The 17,157-nt window shown below is 40.6% G+C and overlaps 1 long non-coding RNA gene across 1 annotated transcript; it reads right to left on the bottom strand.

The window, feature by feature from the left end:
- Nucleotides 1-2,270: 2,270 nt before the first annotated feature.
- LOC116676722 (uncharacterized) lies at nt 2,271-15,890 on the bottom strand. The gene is made up of 3 exons (XR_004328813.1): nt 15,820-15,890; nt 14,004-14,005; nt 2,271-2,296 (listed from the first exon to the last, which is right to left on the bottom strand). It is a non-coding gene; the product is annotated as an uncharacterized LOC116676722 (long non-coding RNA).
- Between the last annotated feature and the right edge of the window lie 1,267 nt (nt 15,891-17,157).

A 17,157-nucleotide genomic window follows, 5' to 3' on the forward strand; every position in this document is an offset into this window, starting at 1 on the left:
ATTATACCTCTTCTGCTTATTTAACCTTAAACATTTCAGTAAACCTGTAAAACAAAAATCCATATCTTCATGTGAGTTATCAACTGGGAAAATATGTTGATGTGTGTTGGTAAAAAATGGTTTACCCCATTCATCTGTAATGTCTTGCAAAAGAGTGGAATTTGAATATTTGTCAACGGACGTTTTCTCAAAATTAAATTTTCTCATACTCCGAGCCCGAACTGCATGGATGAAAATGAATGGCAGTGCATAACTGTATGGCAACCATGGTCGGAATTATAAGCTTATTTTGAATGTGTAAATGTATTTGTTTTTGAAATGTTATGTCATGGTAATGTATATTTTCAGATGTATATACTTGATTTGAAAAAAAAATTGGAATTTTGTAAACATAATTTGGTGGCCCCTGCACGAACTCTGAGGATCACGGACCCCCTGTTGAATGTCATTTCGTAATATATTAAGCCAATAGGTTAACAACCACTACTCTAAAGGTAAAGGGTCCCAATGAAAACTAAGAGAGGCAGCGAGGGAACTAAAGCAGAAACAGAGGAAACAGCGGACAGCAGACCAAAGTTCCTCCTGTCACTTCATTAAACAGGAGCGTCCTGGATCCCCCCCCCCCCCCATCCGTATTTCCTACTTTCCTACCATACACACTCCTCCACAAATCCCTTTACGCTGAACTCACTCAAGACTAAGCATGTGTGAAATTGAGGACTTTCTAATACACATGCCTTATTCTGCTCACCACAAACACACACACATACACACACACTCCAGCAGTCCTTCCCAGGAATAAAAACAGGAGCGTAGTAGTGAATGAGTAAGCAGGAAGTGGGGTTTGTCCGCAAATAAGGAATTGTAATGAACACTTCGTGGTCAGTTTGAATGTGTGGCCATGGGTCACAGGATCTGAACTTCCCCACCTTGATTGGAGCCCTGTGGTCATTGGGTTGGAGATCGGGCTTGTTGGCTTGCCTTTTCATTTAGGAGAAGGATTGATCACCAGTTCCACTTCCTTCTTTGCTGTCTTTCAAAAGCACATGCACCTTTCCAATAAAATCAGGGGCTGCGATGTAAATGTGCAACATCCATTTGTTTCACTTAAAGGGCTCGTTTTGCCACTGACAGGCTCAGATTAATATTCTAAGTGTCTGACAACATTATTGAAAGGTCCTTTCAGAGATAGACCTTTAAAACTTCTTTAAGACTTTTCTGTTTGACCAGAAACAGCTAGCGCTAAACCCACCAGACTCAACAGAAAGATCAACCTCCTCAGACACTCAGAATATTAATCTGAGCATGGTAAATACAAGCTGGACATTTGCTCTAGACCGAGACACTCGCCCATGCATAAAAACAGCACCTCTGATTCATAGTTTAATAATTTATCAACCATACAAGCTAGTGACTTATCAATGGTTGCGTCTGAAAGGTAACGGGTTAGCGGTTACGGAGGTCTCTTCTGGGTCTTTCTAGCCTCTACAGGTGATTTTCTATTGAGCCTGGAACTTCCAGCCTCTTTCGGGGTCGTTGAGTTTTAAATCCACACTGTTATATCCAAGATTGATCCACTTTATGTCCATAATTCATCGCATTTTGGCTCATTTCTGCCGCTAGCTCGCGGCTCAGTCTCTCCTCTGTGTCTGTTTACGGAAAAAAAAGGCCCCAGTATGCCCATATATGGGAGACAACGTCACCATCTTGTATGGAAGGCCAGTGGGGACAAAAAGGCCAATAGGCTGTATGGAAGGCCAAGAGGCGCACTATTTAGACATGCATTTGCTTGTGTAGCATTGCTGTGGGTGTAATATCAATAAATAGGACATTATTATGTTGTTTTTGGCATAAGTAAATGTCATAAGAGCAAAAGCATCTTGACTTTCTTTGAAAAGATTTATGTATTTTGTCAACTGTATAAGTTTTAATGATTATTTCTTCACAGTGTGACTCCCAAGACATATGAGAAGTATTTTAGCAAGGAAAATGGCTTATGTATTACTTATCTGTCTGTGATATCAATACATATCTGGAAGATTCATGTTCCGTTTTACTTATTTATTTATCTTTAAGGCCCTACAACCACTTTTAACATGCAAGTGACCTCACTGCAACCCAAATATTCTAATAATCCAGTTTCTCCTAAAAAAAATGAAGTTCATATCTTGACTGTAGACAACAGGGTTGATGTTTTACAAGCTTTTTTAGAAAATGAGTCCAGACGGACAATGAACTGTAAAAATGGCCTTAGGTCTCAGAAGGTTAAGTTACATTGTAACTTGTTTCACCGCTGCTGAATGCAGCGATCTTGTTTAAAACTGGAACAATGTCAAAGAACGTTGTTCTTTTGAGTCCCTCATTGCCCTTACCCCTTGCTGGTACCAGCTCTAATCGTCTCGGTTTGACCACGATGTACTGTCTTCTATTTTACATTGCAGATTTAGAACCACCTCATGCGTGTGGCTGGTCATCAAAGCCACGGCGCAGGAAACTGCTGTGACCTCCCGCGACACACAAACAGATCGTCAAAGGTGTGTTGTTTTTCATTCTTGGCCTGTGGCTGTTTGCCAGCAGACACATTGTCTACTGTAAAAGAAGTAAAAAACTGTAAAAAAAAATTACTATTTAAAAATGTTTGTTCAGGACACCCCCATCTGTCGCTAGCAATATTGATGCAGTGCTTAGTGACGTTTCTCTCCGACCAGTCGGCAGTCTGCAGGTTTTAACGTCACCTTTTGGTGTCGCCTCAGCTCGCTGGGAACCTCAACTGAGGTGGTACTAAAAAAAGGACCTGCTGGAAAGTACCAGGGACTTTTTTTCATAATGGAAAAACAAAAAAAGGTGAAAAAAGGTGTAGAGTCGAGGCTAGTCAAGCAGGTACCATGTAATGGAAAAACCATTACAAACAAAAAAAACTAGGAAAATAGGGTCCAGGTTAGAAAAAAAACCTTTAAAAGCTACTTAAGGGTATGATTTAGAAAATCAGGTTTCCAGAGATTATGTAGGATATGGCAAAAAACATCTAACCCTGTAAATGTAGTTTGTTATTTCATAGAGACTTTAATAAACCTTTGTTCAACGCAGTGTGACCGGAGAAAAAGCAGCTGAATAAGCCTGTCTAACAGCCCAACTGAGTCTGGCTACAATAGTCAAGTATCAGGAATTAAAGAGCCCCATTCTCTCCTCAGCCATGACATCTTTCAGAGTCAACAAATCATCAGAAGTCTTTGACATTATCTCTGCTATTGTCTTCTATCACACGCATGCACACACACACTGTGCATGTGTTTCGCCCGAGTTGAGAGCAGACATTTGCTCCGTGTGAGGGCCATCGCTGTCGTATTCCTTTGTTTGCTAGAAATGACACACTCCCTCTCCCACTGTGTGGTAATATGGCTATTTTCTCAGTCAATTTGCCACTCTCAGCATCCAAGCACATGCAAATATGGAAGATGATACCGATTGGGGAATAGTGCTCGGCTGTAAAATGTGTACCAACTGTTTAGAGTCCTGGTTATTGTTGGATTTTTTACATGAAACTGTGCCTACGAAGAACAAAGTATCAAGATGATTGTTTGAATTTTTTATCATTTGATTTTCTCCTTTTCAACATTTGGGAGAAACTATGGTGATAAATAACGCAAACTCAAAGACCTTCTGTTGACTGACACAGTGGAGTTATATTATTATATAGTGACAGCCTTATTCATGTTAACAATCTTGCCTTGGACCAAGCAGTCAAGGAACGCAGGATTAAAGTTCAAAAGGTTGGGTTTATTTCCCCCAAAACAAAGACTCACAAGCAAGTAAGGCAAAGAGTTATAGGACCCTTAAAAAATGGTCACCAAAACATAAAGTCTCGATACGCGTTTCACAGAAAACTTCTGGAATTTCTCGACACACGCTTCAAAGCCTCAGCACAGAGCGTAACATCCCTCAACACCAGAACAGCCATGACGGTCATTTTGACCGTTTTAAAATGTGTATGTTTATTAACTTTGCTGGATAAAATAAATACAATCCTGCTGGTACCTGACTTTTCCTAAAAGAGTCTATATTTTCAATAAAAATAGTTTTTATGTACATTACACACAAGGCAAGTAAAATAAAATCAGTTTTACCTATTTCAGCCAGCCACGCTCATATTGACCGCTTGGGTGTTTTCGCGGTATTATTTTTAGTCTTTCATGCGGATAAAGTGGCACATTGGTTGCTTAGTAACTATCAGCGTTTCTGTCAGAGAAACGTCATGATCGATCGGTAGAGCAACAAGTGTGGGCATCACTGATGGTCAGAAGGCAAAGCCAGAGTCAGTAACGTAGGCTACCACTATGACTACAGCGTGAATGGACTCTGTTCTGAATCAGAAGGCCGCGCCGGGTGCTCGCTCTGTGGAAGGCGCGGTACACGGAGCTAGATGGCTGGCGGCTGCCTACGTGTTCATATAACTTTATAAATCCTTGAAATGGCTGGAATCATTGGACACATCCTCTCCAAGGAGTGCACCAGCAGTGAAATTGTCTGGAGGAAGTTCATGCAGCAACTGCCAGAGGAGCTGAGAGAGGAGTTTATAGAGGAAAAAACGGTCCGAGCAGCGCTGGGCACCACAGCAGACACCAACACGGAGGCAGTGCCAGGTTTGGCTTTTTCACCCAGGAGACCAGGGTTTGTGACCCGCATTTAACTGAAACATACTTTTTATAACCCCACCCACCATCTTTACCCATTCGGTCCTGTTCTTGTGCCACATGTCAGTCAGTACGTCCCGGGTCAAAAGTAATATCAAGAGTCCCAGCGCTAAAGGAGACTTTTAGCATGAATAACAAATGCCAAAGGCACATGACCAAGCATCCGTATTTACGTGATGGCAGAATGAGAACCTATAGTACAGACAAACATTCATGCAACATGGTGGCCCAATGGTTAGCACTGTGGCCTCACAGTACAAAGATACCAGGTTTGAATCCTGGTCGTCCTATGCCGTTCTGTGTGGAGTTTGCATGTATCTGTGTGTGCATAGGTTTTCATAATGTGTTCCCCTCCCTCTCTGGCATCCCCCCTAAGCGCTTTGAGTGTCTATGATAAAGCGCTATATAAATGTAATGAATTATTTCATACAACTATTTAACATTCAGAAGGAAAAAGAAGAGGCTGTATGGTTAGTGCAGGATGTACAAAAATATAGACGGATGTGCAAAAATTTCAAAAGGCTAAAAGCTCAAAAAGGTAATGTAGAATGTGCAGAGGACAGGATGTAGGATTAAGGTTTTAAACATCATATCTATGTGACATATTGTGTCACTCGATGCTCCTTTTTACCCACCAGCAATAAGGACACAACGGGATGTCCCGATTTGAGTCCTTTAACTTTCGAGGAACTGCCAATGTGGTATTTATATTGATCTAAATATTGATATAATATGTATCTGAGAGACTGAAATAACTGCTAAAGCCTGCAACATGTGGTATAGCTTCTGCATCCAGATCCTGATCCAATCTTATTGAGTTGATCAGCATCATTGATTGGCTATGAATGAAACGTTACCGTGATGTGATCCACTAGAGAGAAGACACGGAGACTGCAAAATGCACATTATCTTCTCATCATGTTACTCAATTAACCTTAATTACTGACAGCTGATATGACATTTTTAAAAGGGGCAGGGATAGAATTGGTGGCACCCCCACCCCCCAACTGTGATTCCCATTCGATCAGAGTACTGTCACACAGCTGTCTGTTCTGACAATCTTCCAGCCCTATTCACATGACCAATGTTTCCATGACGACTATCCCAAATACTGATACCATGGAACCAGGACCAGAAACGTTTCTTAAAAAAGTGGCAGACTGAGCCTATAGAATGTGTTGTATTCTGATTAAAATGAAAACTAATAATGAATGTAATATTCTATTTAGCAAAATTACATTATGTTGTAATATGTTTCTGAGCAGATTTTCTGTACTCTATCCTGACAGAATGCCCCCACCCCCCTCACCCCCACACACTAATGTTTGTCATTAAGTTGTAACAGTTGTTGAACAAGAAGGAGAAAGCAAGGAGAAACAACAGCAGAAAAGAAAATTAAAATCTAAATTATGAGTTATTTTCAGTTCAGATTCAGTCTCAGGAAAAATATCTGCTCTGGTCAAATGATGTTCATTTTCAAATTAGAACCATGTGCAGTACATACAGATGGATGTGGAAGTGGAGGAGTGTTAACACACAAGAAATTCTAATTGAAGCAAATTAAAGTCTTCAGCTTTTTTAAAAAAGGGGTGTGAATCCTACTCCCAGCGCTTGGTCAGGTGCCTTTGGTGTTTTTTATTGACGCAAAAAGTCTCTTTTAGTGTCTAGCCCTTTGGTGTCAGTTTTTGACGCTCTGAATCAGGACGTACAGTACGTTTAACTGACATGCGGCACAAGAACGGGACAGAAAAAATGGTGGGTGGGGTCAAAAAATTTCCATTTCAGTGACACGCGGGTCGAGAAAAGGACAAAAAAGTCCTGTGATGTTTTATACTAGCAGATCCTTCATTTGAGTAAAATACAACAGTGTAAAAAAAATCTCTTTTAAAATTTAAAAGGGAAAATGTTGTAGAAAATGTTACTTAGTAAAAGTATGTAAATATTATCAGGAAAATGTAGGTAAAGTAGTAAAAGTAAAGATACATCCTCCCATTTTAGAAAGTGTATGTTGTATTGTTATAATGTTGTATACTTATATTGTTGGCTACTTTCATTCATATAAAAACATCAGATTTTATAAACCACGTGTGTTTTGTGTGAAAATCCTAATGTGTAAAGTAACCAGTAACTAAAGCTGTCAGATGAATTTAGAGGACAAAAAAGTTCAATATTTCTCTCTGAAATGTAGTAGCAGAAAGTGGCAAGAAAAGTATAAAGTACATGTACTTCAGTATAGCACTTGAGTAAATGTACTTAGTTACATTTCACTGCTGTCTTAAGTTAGGTAACTAGGAAAAGAAGACACTATTTGACTTCTTTATACATTTCTAGCAGGTTCCAAAGTCACTGCTAGAATGTTTCAGATAAACCGAAGGGTAAAATCTCTTCACTTTGTAAACAAAATTAACAATTAAAAAACAAACACTGGACTATACAGTATGAAATCTTTCATTACATGTTTTGTGGATAAGAAATTACAAAACCATAACTGCACTGCTTTGTCTGAGGAGACATCTGTGACAAAATAGTGACAATGAAAACATATTGACAATCTGTGTTGAAGAAAATATCCATGACAGTAGAATTAACTCTGTCTGATGGCCAATCATTAATAAATAGACAGTATCAGAACACAAGCACACACGCATTGCACACACACACACAAACAAACACACACACACACAAACAAACACACACACACCCCTTCCCCACACCACCCCCTACCCCTCAGGTACACCCTTCTGACTCTGTCCCCCCCAGTTGCTAGGCAACATGTTCCTTGTGTGGACACCCACCTGCCTTCAGGCTTCAGCGCTCTAAATTTGGTCTTAATTGCAAATTGAGTGGGAGAACAGGCCGACGCCGGCTGAATGAGAAGCAGGCAGCCGAGGCTCGGCCGCCATGAAGTCACACAGACCGTCAGGGAGGCACAGCAGGCTTCAGATGTGCACAGAGGCGGACATGCAAGCTGAGGCTCGGATGGAAATGCAAAAACACAAGTCAAAGTTCGGGTCAGGAAGAGAAAATGTAACAAGAGAAGTCAGTATCATATTGCTGCAGGAGGTGAAAATAATCCTAGCACATTTTAAATATCAGTTCAATTGAGTTTAGGAAATCTGCCTCATTTTATCCTCACACACTGATAATCCATCTGTTCATTTAGGGAATACGGATGGAATTAAATCAGAATTGTGAAAGTTGGACTTAAAAAACAGGAGCTGAGATTGGACTTCACCTGACAGAGACAATTGCAGCCACAAACTGTGGATAGACGGATCCCTTAAAAATGTTTGGGCTGCTACAGTTGGTTCATATGTCTTTTTTTAAAGACGATGCCACGCTGTGTCTGCACCAAGTCTGTCTTTCCCAGGTGTTCCTATTGGATACATATGCATGACATACATGTGAAATAATAAGCAAATATGATCTGCAGATCACACTCACACATGCTTACACATGGTGACGAGAGAAATGAACCCAAATTAAAACAGAAATCCTCCCATTTCGGCTGATTTATGCTTCTGTGTAAAATCATCGCATGGTAGGTACGCAGAGACAGGGACCCTACACCGTAGCCTGAATACTACACTACACTTCGCAGCAACGCATGACGCCAAAAGCAGAGAAAGGAGAAGTAACATTGCTCCTTATGACCTCACAAGGGGCTAGATTCCACATCGGCCATCTGAGTTTTCATTTCCTCAAAGGTAGAGCAGGATACCCAGGGCTTGGTTCACACCTATCGCCATTTCTAGCCACTGGGGGGCCATAGGCAGAATGGGGGAATGCATGTTGATGTTAAAAAAAACAAAAAAGAGACCTTTTCATGCCATGGGACCTTTTAAGAAATCGAAGCACACACCAAGTATACTCTTCAGGCCACTTACGTAGGCTACGGAGAAAGCTCTGTGTGGAGCCTCCACAGAACCAAGTCCTGCCATTTAGTTTCTAATAATAGAATATCTGTTAAATATGTTAGTTCAGGTTTCTTTCATACCTGCCTTGTTTGGTCCATTCAAAGCAAAACCCTGGAGCGTTTGGTCTGATAGCCCGTTTCATTTGGGGCGGTGCAAAAGCTCATCTGAACTCTGGTGTGGATCAGACAAATGAACTCTGGTCAGCTTAAAAACGGGGGTCACCGTTCACAGTTCCAAGTCAACTAGAGTTCACTTCACTTCAAGTGAGAACGCGATCCGATCCAAATACAGAAAGTGAACCCGAAACAGAGCATTTACAAGACGGCAGCTTCAACCTTGCACACAATTTACAGATATATATGATTTAAAGGATGATAACTTTAAGATCCACAAGCTGTTGTGAGCACACATTGCTGGTCATCATCATCTCACTCTCTCTTTCACTTGCTGTCTGTCACCTGCTCACATTGTTTGCCTTCTTCTAAAATATTAGAAACACTATAGCAGAACGAGAAAACCCAAGACGTTAAATGTGGTGTTGCGCTGTTGTTTCTGAGAGCAGAAGAGTCGGCGAGATAATCACCAGATTTGTACGCCCTGTAAAAAGGTCTAACATAGGATCTTGACATTTCAGCTGACAATTTTGAAATTAACATTTGCACTACTTCTTTTCGACAAACATGCCATTTCATTTGTATTTATTTCTGTGAAAGGTGAGAAATATTGGTCAATGTGTAGTCTATATCCACGACGTTCCACTTCCAGGATTGCTCCATTGCCGCCACAAGTTCCCCAATATGACCCTCATTTTCAGCCAGATGTCCATCACCTCCCCCTTTCTCTGTGTTGGAGTTGGACTATGGTTACCTGCTCCAGGGTAAATCCAGACAGCTAGCTAGACTATCTGTCCAATCTGAGTTTTCTGTTGCACAGGACCAAAACAACTTTTGGACCTCCACATGTTCCACCATAACAAGTTCCTGCCTGAGACTATTATGAAGCGGCACCGTGGCTCCGTCTTTCAAGATGATTGTGATTGGTTTGTAGAAACGGTAATAATCCAGAGCACGTTTTTCTACCATCCCCTGATGCTGAAGGAATGAATGGACAGACAGTTAGATGATGGATGTATGGATGGGAAATCCAGCAGCTCACACATGAACACACACGTTTCCATACACTCCACAACCCAACAGGTCCCTATAGTAAATAAAATGCAGATGCGTACACAAGAGAGTTAAAATTACATGTTTAGATGTGTTGATAACATAAGGCAAATATCATCAGTATTTAACTTATTTACAGCAGCGGTTAAGCCCTACCATCTCAAAGAATTACTCATTTCTCTTCACAATGACGGTTATTAGCCTCATCATGAGCTGAACTCTTTTGAAATGTCCGTAACAAAACTTTCCCGGCTTCTTGAGATCTCAGACCGAAATATTACAGAGATCCATCGAAGGGGCCAAAAACTCTTAAGAGAGCAGATATCGGAGAATGGCCCTGTTCGCTCAATTCAATTACCACAGCCCTATACACAATCCACAGGAGACAACGGTGCACCGGATGCTCATTTCAACTCCTCTTTCCCCAAATCCCCATAGAAATCTCCTTCGCTCGGACAATGCACTTTTTTCCATTTGAAAAAAAGGAAAGAAAATCAATATCTGGTTTCAATACATGTGGAAGCCAATCAATAGCAGCCCCAGCTCTCTTTTTCTCTGTCACGCTCTTTCTCCAGTTTTATCTCCATCTCTGGCAAATGGTAAATAGAAACAATGGTCTATGGTTATTGGGAGGTCAGGGTGCAGCCGGAGGAGAGAATAACGCTGCTGATGAAAGTGCTTGAGCTGGAATCACACAGCAGTGATGCCGTTAACCTCTCGATGGAGCGGCAGGGACAAAAGAGCTGGAAGGACTCTCACACACACACACACACATACACACACACACACACACACACACACAAGCACACACACAGACCAATGCAAGCAAACACACAAACATGCACACATACACACGCATTGCACACAGACACAAAAATGCACACACAGACACACACACACACACACACACACACACATGCACTGCCCCTGCATGGGAGAGAAAGTCACATGTAATCACATGTTTCATCACTTAATTTAAATGTTGGGACTAGAGAACGTCTGCCACCGATGGGAGACAGAAAATCAGCCAGTACAATGAAAAAATGCTGGAAAAAGTGTCTACAATGGAAAAATGTAGTCTTGTTTTTATGGACAAACTACAGGTAAAATAATGCAAAAATAAGATAATTTAATATTGTGTATCTGATGGTGAGAACAGAAGCTAAAAGGTAATCTTCACACCAGCTTCTGTTTTACATTATATTCCTAAAGAGTAAGCCTTGTTTTGGAAAAAATCCCAAACGCTTTTTAAACGCCAACGCCAACGTTGTTTTCTGCAGCTCAGAACATCTTTTTGAAGTTGACAAAAGTTCAACTTTTTCCTGAGAATAAAAAATAAAAAACGGACCAATTTAGCATTAGTAGTAGCACCGCTCCCTCTCCCTGATCATTCTCTAGCTCACTCCACCACTTTGTTGTAACTAGCAGCGCTCCACATAGCACTCTAGGATACTGTAGCTGTTGTTATTGCAACATAAGACGCTCACGGCTGCTATTTGGAACCAAAATGCCACCAGCTTCTTCTTTTTACTACAAAGCTGCCCAGGTCAACTTTGTATATGGGCAAAGCACCATGGTCTCTTTAATACACCCTGTTTTTGAGGATGCTTAAAAACTAAATATGTTAATTTATTTGATATTTTCTTAGAGTGTCCCAGTATTGTGTCCAGTATTATTTGATGTCTCTGTCTTGCTCTGTCTTTAGTATGATGTTTGAGAGCACTGTCTGCCCTGTGTTTTTGCTTTTGTTAAACATGTTCATTGGAAATAAAACGGTTCTGCACATATCTGGAACTGAAATGTGTGTATTGTCTGCCAGGACCCTTATAAAAAGACAATAAAAAAGAGACTTTTTTTCCAGGAACTTTATCTACATTCACATTTGTTGACATCGTTGACTTTATTGGTGCCTTTTCATCAGTTGATGAATAAACACTTTGACTAGCTTTTGACTTTTTGAAAACCTATATTGGAGCCTCCCCCGTCTGCATACGGACCATGGTTCAGCCCAACAGCCAACAGGATCAGCCCTGGTAGCTGGGTTGTTCCATCATGTGCCACACAACTGCAGCATCCCCCGGTTTGAGTCCAGCTGGGGACCTTCATTGCATATAAAACCCTTTCCTTTTCACTGTCAAACTGTAACTTAACTTTGTAACAACTCATTTGGCAATGACTTGAATATAATGGATGTTCATAAATATCAAAAAGTTACATACTAAATAAAGCTTTAAAGAATTTGAATCGAGAATAGAACCGGAATCGATGGAAGAATTGTAATTGGAACCATTAGCATCAAACCATTGTAGACTACGTTCTCTGTCTTACCAGGGTGACACCGTTTGTTGTTTCACCGATCACACTGCAAGACTAAAAAAAATCTTTTTGCTTGCATGACTGATAAAGATCAGGACAATACAAGATCAGATTGGGAGCACTGGAGGGCAATTAACCAGGGGAGTACTGACCCTTTGGTAGCATCACAGCAGGGGGGTGTCGACCCAGCTGACCTGCCCAGTGGGACAGCTTACAGTTAAAGTTTGGCTGTAACTGGAGTAGAGATGTTTCAATAGTGATACCAGTTTCTGAAAAGTCTCAGATGCCTAAAATGATGGTATCTGTATCGGTGATTACTGGAGTTTATGTACCGATATGATAAAGTGTAATTCAGCCCAGAAAAAAATCTACTTCACGTAGAGTAGTTTTTGTTCTTTTTCCGTTATGACTCACTATCAAACTGGATAATAAAAGAAAGTTCTGTGGCATTCATTGTTTGTGATTGTTCATGTTTCACAAAGAGTTTAACCTGAGCCAGGCCAACAACAAAGATAGAAATCATATCACATCCACACAGGGTTAGTAGTATACAGCTATTAGAACATAATAAAATATATTACACACTATTATCAGATAGGTACTTAGTGACGGTCGATACAAAAGTTCAGGTATCAGAATTTTTATCACAAAGCAAAAAATTGTATCAAACCATCTCTAAACTGGGGTACATTACAACAATTACCAACATTGAATGATTTATATTTTTTGGGAATATAGTTTATAATATATTTAGCTTATAACATGTGTGTCAGTAGCATGTCTGTTTCTCCAAGACGGATGTAAAAGCTGAGAGGCAGTGAACAGACAGGCTGTTCTAAGTAGTCTTTGAAGAGCAGCGGGATGGGTGCCAGCCAGCCTGGGCATTATGTTGTCCCCCCTCTCAGCCCATCGAGGACCTCTCTTATCCTGGCTGTCGCGGCTGCAGGAGGGTGGGCACAGTGGGGGCCCTTGGAAGATCTATGGGACCCTACGGTGTTGTTGTCTAGCGAAAAACGAATTACAAACAAATTGCTGAGGGCCAGCACATAACTCCAAGACTCGTGGCAAGTTTATGACTTGCTAATGTTCCTAATTACATGGCCGTGAAAGACTTAATTAATTGAGGGTTGCATGGGATACGGGGGGGGGGGGGGGGGGGGGGGGGTTAAGAGGGAGAGTGCAGAGGAGAGTAAATAAAAAAAACTAGGCCCCAAAGTAAGAGAAAGAAAATAAGAGAGTGATGAGAAAGAAAGTGTTTGCCTGTGTTTGTTATCGTGGTTCCGGTGCATTGGTTTTTACTGCCTGAGGAGAATTTAGTAGCTCTCACTATTGCGTGCAAAAGAAAATGTGAGTCTCCGGGAAACGCGACCATTACGATCAACCCCTTGCTGATACCTAATATGCCCCACGTTCCCCCCATGACTTTGCCTGTAAGTGTCTGTAATCATATCATTGTAAATGTTGGCGCAGTTAATTGCATGGAGAGGAAAATGGGCTACGCTTGGCGGGTTATGGGGAATTTTTTGAAAGTTTGTTTGCCCTCTGGAGTATTGGAGACACTAATAATGGCGGATTGGAAGCGAGGGTGCGAGAGAGAGGAAGATGGAGAGAGGACGGAAGCAGGAGGAGGGCGACACTTAAGCGCAGCGTTTCCTCTCTCACCGCCGAGCCCGATATGATTTCAACAAATAAAGTCAAAAGGATACCATGCTGTTGATGTGGATGACTACTCCTGAGTGTTTTCAATTCAGCAGCAACTCGCAAGCAGTAGATGGATGGTGATGTGCATGAAATGGACAAGTTCTATGCCAACTTGGAGCATTACAACATGTTTTCAATATTTGAAATAGACAACTAACTCATGCAAAAATTTTAGTATTTAGGTCCCGGAATTGACTCAACAAAGGAAATACCACTTGCCAGTTGCAACTGCACACCCTGCATTAAACAATTCAAACATAGTTTAGTTCAGTACAATAAGCGGGTTACATTAAACAGGAAGTGCAATTAAAATTATTAATTTTCAACAGTTGAAACAAAATGAAATGTGTTGTAGATAATAATTTACAAAGGTGTTAACATTGTGTATTACAATTATCAGGATAATATACTGCTGAGCCTCTTCAAGAAAGCTTTATGCAAGGGTGTTGGGAAGGAGGTTGTGACTGACTAAACCTCAGAGGCAGCAGTTATGATGTGGATTCTGTTCTTGTTGGGAATCAGTAAAGCATAGCTTTACGTTTGCAAGGCATCATTTGTTTTGTAGTCTGGAAGAAGGCTAAAGCACAAATTAGACAGCCCTCGTCCACACAGTAGCAAGGAACGCATGTTCTGTCATCTGACGATCGTACGGTATCGTCCAAAATCTACCGTCTGGTATCCATCCATCCATCTGGAATTCATTTCACATTGGTTGTTTCGGCCATAGATGTAAAACAAAAGAAGCGACATGACGTCATAACTAATGGGATAACTGTGTGGGTAGGGTGTATTCACTTTATTTAAAATGTTGTCCGACAACGCAAACTACTTTTTTTAGAGACTAGTAACTCTTAAAAACAATAAAAACACTTTACTTGGTAAAGGTTCTCTTTAACAAGGGAGAGCAATGCATTTGCAACCTAACGGAATTAGAGGAGAACAGAGTATGATCAACTCACCTATGATCAAAGGCGGCACGGTGGCTAGGTGGTTAGCACTTCTGCCTCACAGCAAGGTTAGGTTCTTGGTTCGAATCCAGGTCGTTTGGGGCCTTTCTGTGTGGAGTTTGTATGTTCTCCCCGTGTTTGCGTGGGTTTCCTCCGGGTGCTCTGGTTTCTTCCCACCATAAAATACATGCATGCTAGGTAGGACTACAGTTAAAAAATAGCCAACTGGCGCATTTACAGAAATGTTCATTAATGTGCATTGTCCTAATCAAATAAGAAAAAATTAAAAAATAATTTATTTGATCCAGGAAAAGTTTACCTCTTTATACAAACTAAAACTGTTCAACAAGATAAAATTCCCATAAAACTGTGTTGTTAATGTGTAATAATCTTTCACATTGGTCCAGTATTAAGCAAGATCACTGCAGTTGGCAACGGTAAAACAAGCTACAATGTAAGCTGATTGGTAATAGTCCAGCGTGTATTTACCTTCACAGAAGTGCTGATTTTGGCACTAACAGGCTCAGATTAATATTCAAAGTGTCTGACAACATTACAGAAAGGATCCCTTCAGAGATGGACATTTAAAACCTCTTTGAGACCTTTCTGTTTAACTACAAACAGCTCTGAAGTCGCTATCTCTTAACCCACCAGACTCCATTTAAAATAATACTTTTAGCACACATAGAGCCAACATAGGTAACATGTAAATCAGTAAACTATGAGTTTATTTCAACCAAAACTAGAGTTGTGATGGTTGGAAATGTGGAAAGCCGACCGAAAACGTCTTTTCATAGTTTTATTTTGTTTCTGTTGACTTTGAATGAAGTGTATTTTACAATGCTAAAATAACTGTTTATGTACATGTGGATTTATCAAAAGCAATTTGCGGATGTTTTTATGTTTAAAAAAAGGATCTTACTCTTTAACAGAAAGGTTGACCTCCATAGAAATCCTTTCCATAATTGTGTCAGATACTTATTTAATCTGAGTCTGTCAGTGACAACAAACGCACTTTTGTGAAGGTAAATACATGCTGGACAACTGCCCTATTGTCTCACATTGTAGCTAGTTTCGCCACTGCCGACTGCAGCAATCTCGCTTAATACTGGACCAATGTCAAAGATTGTTGTTCCCATCAGTCACTTAGACACAGCAAATAAGTATTTTTCTCCTTGGGCTCACTTCTGCTCTCCTATGATGGAATCAATAATTAAAGCACAGCAAACAAATTAATAAATGTGCAAAATACACAACAAATAGGGAATAAAAAAAAGAACAGCAAACCAAAACATAGATATTACAACTATTACCAAAATCTTCATTCTCTGGCGTGTGACAACTGCCTGCCATCTTACCTGGGTATTGTTGTCACCTATGGGCAGCAACTAATTATCAGCTGTGCAGCACCTGTTGCTTTACCAAATGGACAATGCAGGAAGTAGTGTCCCCTTTATTTAGCAAGGCAGAAAGTAACGTTGCTGAGGTGGTGCTGGATGGATGTACTGTATAGCAAATCCAATGGAGGAAGAGCTTATAGCATACAAATTTGTATTAATGTGCATAAAGAAGCCAAGAAAAAATGGAATAATCTCCAAAAGGCATCAAATGACAGATATTCATATAATGTTACAAAAAGTTAGATTTCATTTCCATCATTTATACTTTCAAAATAACAGAAAACTAAAAAATGGCGTCTGCGAAAGCTTGGGCACCCTGCAGAGTTTATAGCATGCACCGCCCCCTTTGGAAAGCTGACACCTGACAGTCTCATGGATTGTTGATGTCAATCTTAAGGTTTAAAAAGCCCAGACACATCTGACCGTGCCCCAACAATCAGCACCATGGCTTCTTCTAAGCAGTTTTCTAGAAAACTGAAACTGACGCTCACAAAGCAGGAGAAGGCTATGAGAAGATAGCAAAGTGTTTTCAGATGCCAATATCCTCTGTTCGGAATGTAATTAAGAAATGGTTGTCATCAGGAACCGTGGACGTTAAAGAAAGATCTGGAAGACCAAGAAAAATATCAGACAGAACAGCTCGCCGGATTGGGAGAAAAGTCCAAACCCAGGTTTGACTGCACGATCCATCCAGAAAGACCTGGGAGATACTGAACTTGTGGTACTATAAAGAGATACTCGTACAAATATGGTCTTCATGGAAGAGTCATCAGAAGAAAACCTCGTCTACGTCCTCACCGCAAAAAATCAGCGTTTGAAGTTTGCAAATGAACATAATAAACAAGCCTGATGCATTGTGGAAACAAGTTCTGTGAACCGATGAGGTTAAAATAGAACTTTTGGGCCAAAATGAGCGACGGTACGTTTGGAGAAGAAAGGGACTTTAATGAAAAGAACCTCTGTCCAGCTGTTAAGCATGGGGGTGGATCAATCATGCTTTGGGGTTGTATTGCAGCCAG

The sequence above is a fragment of the Etheostoma spectabile genome, chromosome 3 (genome assembly GCF_008692095.1).
Source record: "Etheostoma spectabile isolate EspeVRDwgs_2016 chromosome 3, UIUC_Espe_1.0, whole genome shotgun sequence".
In the NCBI taxonomy this organism is placed as follows: domain Eukaryota; kingdom Metazoa; phylum Chordata; class Actinopteri; order Perciformes; family Percidae; genus Etheostoma; species Etheostoma spectabile.